At 47.5% G+C, this 8,993-nt stretch overlaps 1 protein-coding gene across 1 annotated transcript in view; it reads left to right on the top strand.

Moving 5' to 3' along the window:
- The window catches only part of TMOD1 (tropomodulin 1), a 30,527-nt gene that overhangs the window by 171 nt on the left and 21,363 nt on the right, over positions 1–8,993 (top strand). The gene's annotated exons all lie outside the window — the stretch shown is intronic.

The following is an 8,993-nucleotide window of genomic DNA, read 5'->3' on the forward strand; positions in this document are numbered from 1 at the left end:
GAGACAACTGCGCGGGTGCGGAAGGGCGCGGGTGGTTTGGGCTTTTCGCTGCTGTTGCGTGCGTAATCCTGGGAGCTCTGCTAGGAAATGGCTCTCGGGCGGATGAATCAATAGGAAGCTGCGCTGATTTTGTGAGGGAAAGGTGGAAATTAGCGGGGGGAAAGATCCCCTGAGTCCTTGTAGTGTATTTTCCATAGCCATACTTTGCCCGGCTTGAATTAGTCGGTGCCTTGCTTAGAAGGCACTGCCTGCCTCGGAGATAACTTTCCTTTACTCATTTGGACACAGCTTCTGCCCCCACTCGCGCTGTCCTGATGTGCTCATCCATCTGCTTCTGATTTTGAAACGGTTCTGGGTGGTTCGGGCAGAACCAGTTGCCCAGTGCTCCCCTTCTGGGCTGGCTGCCCTACCCCTAGGTACAGCTTCTCTCTCTGTGTTGCTTTACATATTTCCTTGGGTAGTGGACCTTGAGCCAGGAAGGTGCTCAGCCACATGGCTGAGGTTATTTTTAAGTGTATATAAAAACCCTTCCTCGTGTGACCTACCAGTTCACACAGGAGTGAAGAATTAATTCCTCATTTCTCATCAAAGAAACATGATTTGTGCCAAGAGGTGGCACCTTCTCTTGTACTAGTTGCTAGAGCAAATACTGGACAAGCCTTTGAGCATGCAAGCCAAAGACTACTTGAAGCTGTGGTAGCGAGCCCATCATCTTCTGTCTCCTTGGAAGGAGGAGCGGGGCTACAACATTAAAGCCGTGCGCTGTCTTGCTGGCATCGTGGTGCCCAGAGCCAAATGACTTTTCCAGTGTTGTAGAAGAGCCTGCACTGTTGTTTCTTGGCAGCCTCTTTACCTGTTGCCCTAATGTACGTGCATTTGGATATTCCAACAAGCACGCTCTATCCTGTGATCACTGCTGCTCATTTAAAGTCCCTGTTTTCCTCCTGTTAGGGCTCTTTTTTTCTTTTCCCCCTTCAGCATTGCTTTGCTTTCCAGCCTCACTTGTCTTGTTCTTTTCTCCACACATTTCTCAGCTGTGATGGTCTGCTGGCTTTTCTCCAGATAATATGTTTTTGCATAATATTGGGAATATGTTGCTGCCTCCCATCGTTCTTGGTGTATTTGGGAAAGTCAAACAGATGTGGAGACAGCCTATTCTGTCTCATTACTGATTTCTTTGCCCGTGTTTTACTTTCAGTCACGGAAAGGACAGTTTGATTTATCTATTTAAGAGATTCTGAACGATCTTTTGTAAGAAGCATCTGTCCCGGGTTGCTAGGTGTGTAACTCCATCCCCCAGAGCAATGTGCTACTGAATGTAATGTTTGCAGATTAATGGTTTTACTTTCCTGTTTGCTGCTTCACTGTTTTCCAGGCATGTGGAGTTTTTGTGAAAGCCCAGTGCAGCTCAAAGGTAGGAGGCTGAGATCTGTTGATTTTTTCCCCCCTGCAGCTGACAGCCATTTGCAAATCGTGAGCTAGGAAGACACTGTCTTCACTTTTCTGTTCCAGGCAGGGACTTGTAGTCAAAATGTCTTTCCTCTGTAAAATTACCAGACTCTTGGAAGAAACAGGAGATAAAAATTGTGTTCCATGGCTCTGTGTTGCTAAATGGCCACATTTTCTGTCACAGGACCCCAGCACTGCTGGTGGTTCTCTAGTCCATCCCCAGTTCATGGCAGATCTCTCCTCAGCAGCCAGGGAGATTGTGGCTTCATATGGCCTATGCCTAGAAACCCTTAAAGATGAAGACTCCACCTCCCTGATTCCCTGTCTCTGACCTGCATCACCCTCCTGGGAGGTAGTTCTTCCTGTTTGTTCATGGTGGGTGAGCTGATGTCTGTCCAGCCCAGGATACTCTGGCTAGCAGCAACCAGTAGCAGATGCCCTGGGAGAAGCATGGAGACAAGTCTACAGCGATGCTTCCCCAGAGATCTGCCCCGTTCCACCACTGTGTGGTTTAGTAGCTCTCTGGGCTGGAGGTGGTATCTTGGTTTCTTCAGCCTTGGAGGATTGTTAAATGAGTCATTCAGGTTTGGTGCATAGCATATACCACGTGCTCATTGCTGCTGGAACAGTCCTCCTTCTGTTTGGTGTTCCTCAAGCATCAACCTCTAGGACTTATTAGCTGTACCTGATGGAGCATTTCACTTCCACTGCTTCAGCCACACTAGCAGTGGGGTAGTATCAGGAACGTGCAGACAGCAGTGTGTTGCTAACTGCTCGCTGTGTTTTGCTCTGGGCAGTCTGGCAGGGCCTCTGTTTCACAGGACACTTCAGTGCCTGCTGAAGGGTCCAAGGCACTGCTCAGTGCAAGACAGGAGCCCTTCTGCTCTTGTAGTTCACATGTTGTCAATCAGGTTCAGCTGCTCCCTGCAACTGAAGTGTGCCAAAGAATCAGGAGTCCACCTGAAGACTGACAAGTTCAGGCAAGAATCCCAGAATCCCTTTTCAGAGGAGATTGTGCTGGCTGCAAAGTTTCCAAGTGGAAGGGTTCAAGTTACAGAGCAGGAACTGAGTGCACGGTGTCACTAATGTCTCATGTGCCCACATGCTTTTCATAGGGATTAGCAATTAAGCAATTAAGTACATGCCAGGTGCATGAGAGAACCTCACCCCAAATAGAACACATAACTGTGTTTACAAGTGTGCGCCTTAAAAATACACAAAGGGGAGATAGAGCTGGGATGGTTTGTATTTGGGCTTTGGCAGAGTTTGACCCTGTTACGTCACCAAACATCCAGCCTATTTGCTGGATGGCCCTGATAAGAAAGGCTGCTTGGCAAGAGCCAGTATTGAGTTGTGTAGCTGGCGGGGCTGCAGGGGTGTTGAGAAGAGGGCCAGGCAGTTTCTGAGTATCGGGTTAGGAACAGGGTGATCTGCACCTCCTGGCACGTAAGAGGAGAGGAAGATCTGGGAGACTGCAACCAGTGTAAGACCTCCCTCAGCACCAGTGGATGAGTGGAGAGGTCTCTTTTGTTGAGCACAGGAAGCTTTCCCTAGTACATGTGTGACCTTGGACAAACAAGCCATTTGCCGTGGAGCTGTCAAATGCAAGGATGGAAATGTCAGCTCTGGCATGAGGATCCCCATGGGAATGATGCAGCAGCATCAGTAAGTGTTGTCTGCAACATATTGAACTTCATTGATGTAGGTTTCTGGGTGGTGACAATAACTCCAGAGAGCATGATGTGTTTTGCACTACTGGCATGTCATTTAGGGAGGCAGAAATCATGGTGTGCTTTGATAGATCCAAAATGCCTCCTTCCAGATCTTTCTTTTCAAAGACAAATTTCGGTGTGCCTTAGGTTAAGGGCTGCTGTTTGTGAGGTTTTAATCAAACCAGAGGAAATCCAGATCTTCCTTGGAGAAGTCTGAGTTTCCTGAAGAGACAGCAGATGCCCTGTTTTTATTTTTTATTAGTCTTTATTAGTCACGAGCCTCTTGCAGGGAGGCTAGGAGGGCTTTGGTGTTTCTAGTTGATGGCTGGCTTGCCTGGAGCAATGAGAGGGTGTCCTGAGCTCTGCTTTCTGCATCCGACATGGCAGAGCTTCTCACTGGCTGGAGCATCCCCTGGCTTGTCTCTGTACACTCTTCTCATCCAGGGCATGAATGTGCTGGTGCTGCCCGGCTCTGCCTTGAGAAGGCTGAGGGATGGAGATAGGCCTGATAGACGCTACTCACTGAGTGGAGGCTGGGGATGTCAACTGCCTTATATGCTCTGTTTTATTGAAAATCGTTCAAGATGATGCTTGACTGCTCTGCAAGCTTCTCAGGCTCAAGGGCTTCTTAAAGCTGCAAAGCAAGATACTAGATGGTCTCCTGGAGGCTAAGTGACTTACTCTCATGCTGCAGAAGCAGGGGACTTAGCCAAGATGACCTTCAACCATGTCTGAGCTAATGGTGGTTTAACAGTTTGTTTCAGGGGAAGGCAGCTAAACCCCCTTGTTGAACTAGAATCAGAATTCAAACTTGAATCACAGCAGTGAGGACTTTGCTTCTGTTGGATAAATTGAGTGCAGAAACAAGTTTTTGTGAAATGTAGGGGATCTGCTTGGAGCTCAGTTTCCATCCTGTGCAATGTCTTGGCATTTAGAGGAGTAACCTGGACAGTTGGACAGACCTGCACGTTCTTCTGAGACCAAGTCACAGAAGGCTTAGATGGGAAGGGACCTCTGGAAGTTCCTAGTCCGGTGTCCTCCTCTGAGCAGGCCTAACCCCAGAGCTAGATCAGGTTGCTCAGGGCCTTGCCAAATTGAGCATTGAATATCCAGGGATGGAGATTCCACCACCATTCTGGTCCCTGTCCAAGGGCTGTGCCCCTCTTGTAGCAAGAAGTTTTCCCTTTGCCACAATTTATTCCCATTGTCCCTTGTTCTTCTCCTGTGCACCTCTGAGGAAAGCCTGATTCTGTCTTTTCTAGAAATCCTTTTCCTTTAGGCAGCAGATGACTGCTTGCAATTGGATCCCACTGCAGCCTTCACCTCTCCAGGCTGAAGAAGTCCAGTTCCCTGTGTTTCTCCTTGCATCTTCTGTGTCCCAGCCTCCTGCCCATCCTGATTGCCCAGCACTGAAGTGTCTTCAGCTTGTTGAGACATGTCTTCTGGGAGGCATCAAACTGGATGCAGCATCCAGCTGCAGCCTCAGTGGTGCTAAGCAGAGGGGAATACCCACCCCTGTAAGCTCAGTGCAGAGTTGATATGAAGTCCATGCCCTGTGCAGAGTCTATATGAAATCTCTTGTAGCTTTAACAGATGTTTCAGCATCTTGTACGTTCGAGGTGGTGGTGCAGAGCCCAAGCAGACCAACAATGCTTGATGCTGCAGTCTGGGTCTGTGTTTATGGCTTGTTAAAAAGGTGCTTTCCTCTCTGGCTGAAAACATTAGATCAGCCTAAAAAAGAATCTACAAAAAATGTGCAGGAGACCATTCCCTTAAAAGGACTGGCTCTATCTTCCAGATATTTATCTTCCTTTAATTTCTCAAGCCAAAGACTTGATATTTAGTGAGAACTGTTCATTTGAAACAGGCAAACTTCTGAAAGCCTGTACTGCAGATATGGGCCGTGTGGTCACCTGCAAGGCCACTGCTGGGCTCTGGTTATGTGTGGGAGACCGCTGGCTCCAGGTATGACGTTCGTACCTGTGTGCTGGGGGGAGAGCTTTCCTGTACCAGCACACCTGTATTTACTTCTCTTGTGACCAGATTTACTAGTAATAGGAAGCACAGAAGCACACAGGGATCAAGACTTTGGATGTGTAAGGCTGTGTGGTGACACTGGGGACAGATCCACCTCCTCCTGTGCTCTGCTCTGATGTGCACTTGGGTTTTGCAGAATTCACATAGACTAACATTTTTAGATGAGGTCTCAGAAGGAGCTGATGTGCATCCTTCCCTCTTGTTATTGGATCTGGCTGTAACTTGTTGGTCCCTTCTTGAAAATCCTGGAAACTGCTGATGTTGGGGTGCTCAGTGACTTAAACAGCAGGGCATCTGTGGATTCAGGCTCTTGCACACCAGTACCCAACTTTGCTGGGATGGAAGACCAGGGTACACAAGTTGTCCCATGAGTGGCAGAACCATCAAAGACTTCTTGATGGACTGATGTTCTTCATCCCTACAACCTCACTGTGTCTGCCTCAGCTCTACCACTTGTAAAGGTTCCCCCTTCTCCAAGTGCTTTCCTTAGACCTCCCTGCCAATGCCCCAGCTCTCTTCATTCCCTGTCTGCTGAAGATGCCTGGGATTGCTCCACATTACACCTGTGCTGACAGACCGTTTGCACACATGTGCAGCTTGACAGGAAATTAAGGAGCCCTGTATGAGAATTCATTAGTTAGTTACTGGCTTTAAGGTTTATCACAGGACTGAGAGGTTGCATAAAAATACAGCCCTCATTTAGGAAACTAGAGGGAGCTGATTTTTCTCCTTTCAGCTGCACAGCATACATCTTGGATTTATACCTGGGTGATTCACTGAGGTCTAAGTATATACAGAAAGTACTTCTCTTAAGTTTGTAGGAATGGTCACTTGAGGTATGTGTAGTTTCTCAGAAAGATCCTGATGTTTATCTTTAAAGTTAGACTAAAAGTCAAAGAAAATAAAAAAGAAATTGTAGCAACTACAGAGGAGTTCACAATGGTTTGTTATTTTTATACTGTAAAAATAATAGCTCTGAACTTTGACTCAGGTTTATACTTAAGCTGTGAAAAAAATCTCATAAATCAAAACCCTGCATGAGTCAAATAGGAACTCTTCTCAAGCCAGGCTATCCCTCATGAGGTTAACTCCTGCCTCTAGTGCTGCTTAAAACACCTTTCATCCTGAATAGCCTTCTGCTTTCAAACTTGGCAGTTTTTCCAAGAATTATCAATATCTGTGCTGATGATGCTTACTGGCCAGCTCCTTATCTCAGAAACCAAGTCCTTGGTCTGCTTTCCCATTTCAGAGCACTCCCAGTAGATTTGAGGGTTGTCTGGGGCAGGGAACCTTAATTTTTTCAGCTGTGGCTCTCATCGGTGGAACAAGTACACAGGGTCCCCTGCCTTTTGCTGGTGATTCAGTGTGGCTCGTGACTCAGGACACACCAAACCCTCCCGTGTGCTGCAGTCCCCATGGCCGTGGAAGTGAAGCTGCACGCTGCAGCCTGCCGTGAAACATGGCTGAAGTTGAGGTTGGCTTGGACTGATAACAGAATTTATCACTGAAAAGCCCAGTGTATTTGCTGAGGTTAGTTGGTCTTTCTCCCCGTGTACGTATGAAAAGAAAAGGGCTTTCCGCAGTTCCCTGCAGTTAGCATGCCCGTGCAGGTGGGAGGTTGTGCTGTTAGAGGCTGCACTTCCCAGCACAAGCGTGTGCAAGATTGCCGTCATGCCGTGTTACGCAGCACCCAGAGGAAACCCATCTTTATGTTTTCTCTATGACATTCTGGTGTTTTCTTGGAATTTGTATTGCTTGCTGCTGTTTCAGTTGATTTGCCCTGTTCTGCCTTCTCGTCTGCTAGTTTTCCTGGCGTTGTCAGGGCATCGCGGGATGATCCTGCAGATGCCTACGCAGCGTCCCCAGCAGCCTGTTGCAGCCTGAGCCCATTGCTGCTCTGCTCCTGCTCTCCATGCTCGCCCATCTGAGGAGCACAACCACATCCCTGTGCCTACTCTCTGCCAGGGGTGGGACACAGTGGTCCCACATGGGCCACCTTCCCAGGTCTCTGCTGGTTCCCTGCGCAGAGGTTGGTGGTGCTGTGGGGTTTCAGTGCCCCAAAAAGGGCACAGTGCTGCAAGGGAGGGCGTACCAGTGCAGAGCAGTGAACAGTGAAAGGAGTATTTCTAGTGTTGTACAAGACGATTTTAATTTTCACTTGTTCTACAGCATCCATTTGTTTGTTCAGCGCTTTTGGACCCTTCAAAAAACTATTCCATCCCCCTTGTAATCACAAATGTTGCCTTTTTGTTTCATATATTCATGCCAGGACCAGTCCTAGTCCTAATTGATGTCCTGTGGTGTATGTTCATCTCCCATCCGATTTCAGTTTTCTCCTTGAATCTTTTTATTGGTCTTCATGCAAAACCAACTTGTGTGCTTTTCAGACTTAGCAGGTGCCAGTGTTTGGGCTGTCTTCTCATGTGTCTGATGAATACTTTGGCCAATGAGACCTATTATCTTGCTCTCTTGGTAGTCAATATGAATTTCAGTTTTTTGAGGACTTAAAGTTGTAACAGTATTGGTCCTGTGCAGCTGCTGTGTATTATGTATATATCTTGTTGTGATGCTTCCTTCATTGATTGAATGATAAAGTGTGTTGGTAGGTAATGAAAAATAGCAAGAAATCAAAGCTGCCATATTAGGAAGCCATTGAGAATAGATTTGATGGAGCAGATTTGTGGTGAATTAAGATTAACTCTTTTCTGAACATCCAGAAGTATGTGGATTTAGAATTTGAATCTAAAATTGCAGTTATGCTGGAGGATCTTCTCTTTTTTTTTTTTTTTTTGAGCTTCTGGAAATCCCTGGGTCATAATTTCAAGCCCCACTTAGCAAGAAACTTGGTTTTCCTGTTAAAAACCAGAGGAGGTTCTCATGTTATACTGTGATTTCTGTAGGAAATACTCAGAGATGTTGCATCCTGAATTTTTCCATCTGCGCTTTTTGGAAGAAGAAACCCAGCCTGCTTCCAAGCTCAAGGCAGCCCCATAGTGCCTGGACTTGGGGCAGCTCTCCTCCAGCGCTGAGATGCTTGCCAGAAGCAGATAGTGACAGGCATACTGGAGGCAGCTGGTGATGCTGATCACGCTGTCCTGCATCTGCCTGTTTTGCTGAGACATCCCCGAGCTTTGTGCTTTGCAGTTCTCTGCTCAGGCTGAACTGCAGAGCTGCCTGGTGGCCAGCAGCCGCGCTCTCCCTGAGCATCCACCAATGTTACATGGAGGGTGATCAGACACTCCTGGCACAGGGCTGGGCAGCCCCGGGTGCAGCTACCCTGCAGAGCACAGGCGGAGGGTGTACCAGCTGCCCGTGTCCCTGAGCCCGAATATCTGTGCTGCCACGGTCCTGGTGTCAGCCTCTTGCTCAGCTGGGACCTCAGATCCAGAGACCTCTCCCCGGTCACCTCCATCGAGGTGCAGACACAGATCAGGCACAGACATAGCTGCCACAAATCCTTTTACTCTGGGAACTACAGTTCCACCTGCTGAGACTGTCACCTGTTGCCTCATTTTTACATTTTGTGCCCTGCTGACATTCATGTCCTTTCACTGAATCTGGCATTTGGTGGTTAGGAGCAGCCTTTCTCACTGCCTCCAGGCTCTGCCCTTTCCAAGATCCTATAAATTCAGCTTTCACCCATACAGAGCTCTGGGATTTTTATGGACGTGGAACAAAGATGCATATATGATAATTAAAGCCTCTACAGAAACACTCGGTGTTGGCCAGAAACATGTCATAAATAATTATCATGACGCCCAGCTTTGCATTTATGATGCTGTATTATTATAAACT

The sequence above is a fragment of the Athene cunicularia genome (assembly GCF_003259725.1).
Source record: "Athene cunicularia isolate RWA chromosome Z unlocalized genomic scaffold, athCun1 chrZ_part3, whole genome shotgun sequence".
Taxonomy (NCBI): domain Eukaryota; kingdom Metazoa; phylum Chordata; class Aves; order Strigiformes; family Strigidae; genus Athene; species Athene cunicularia.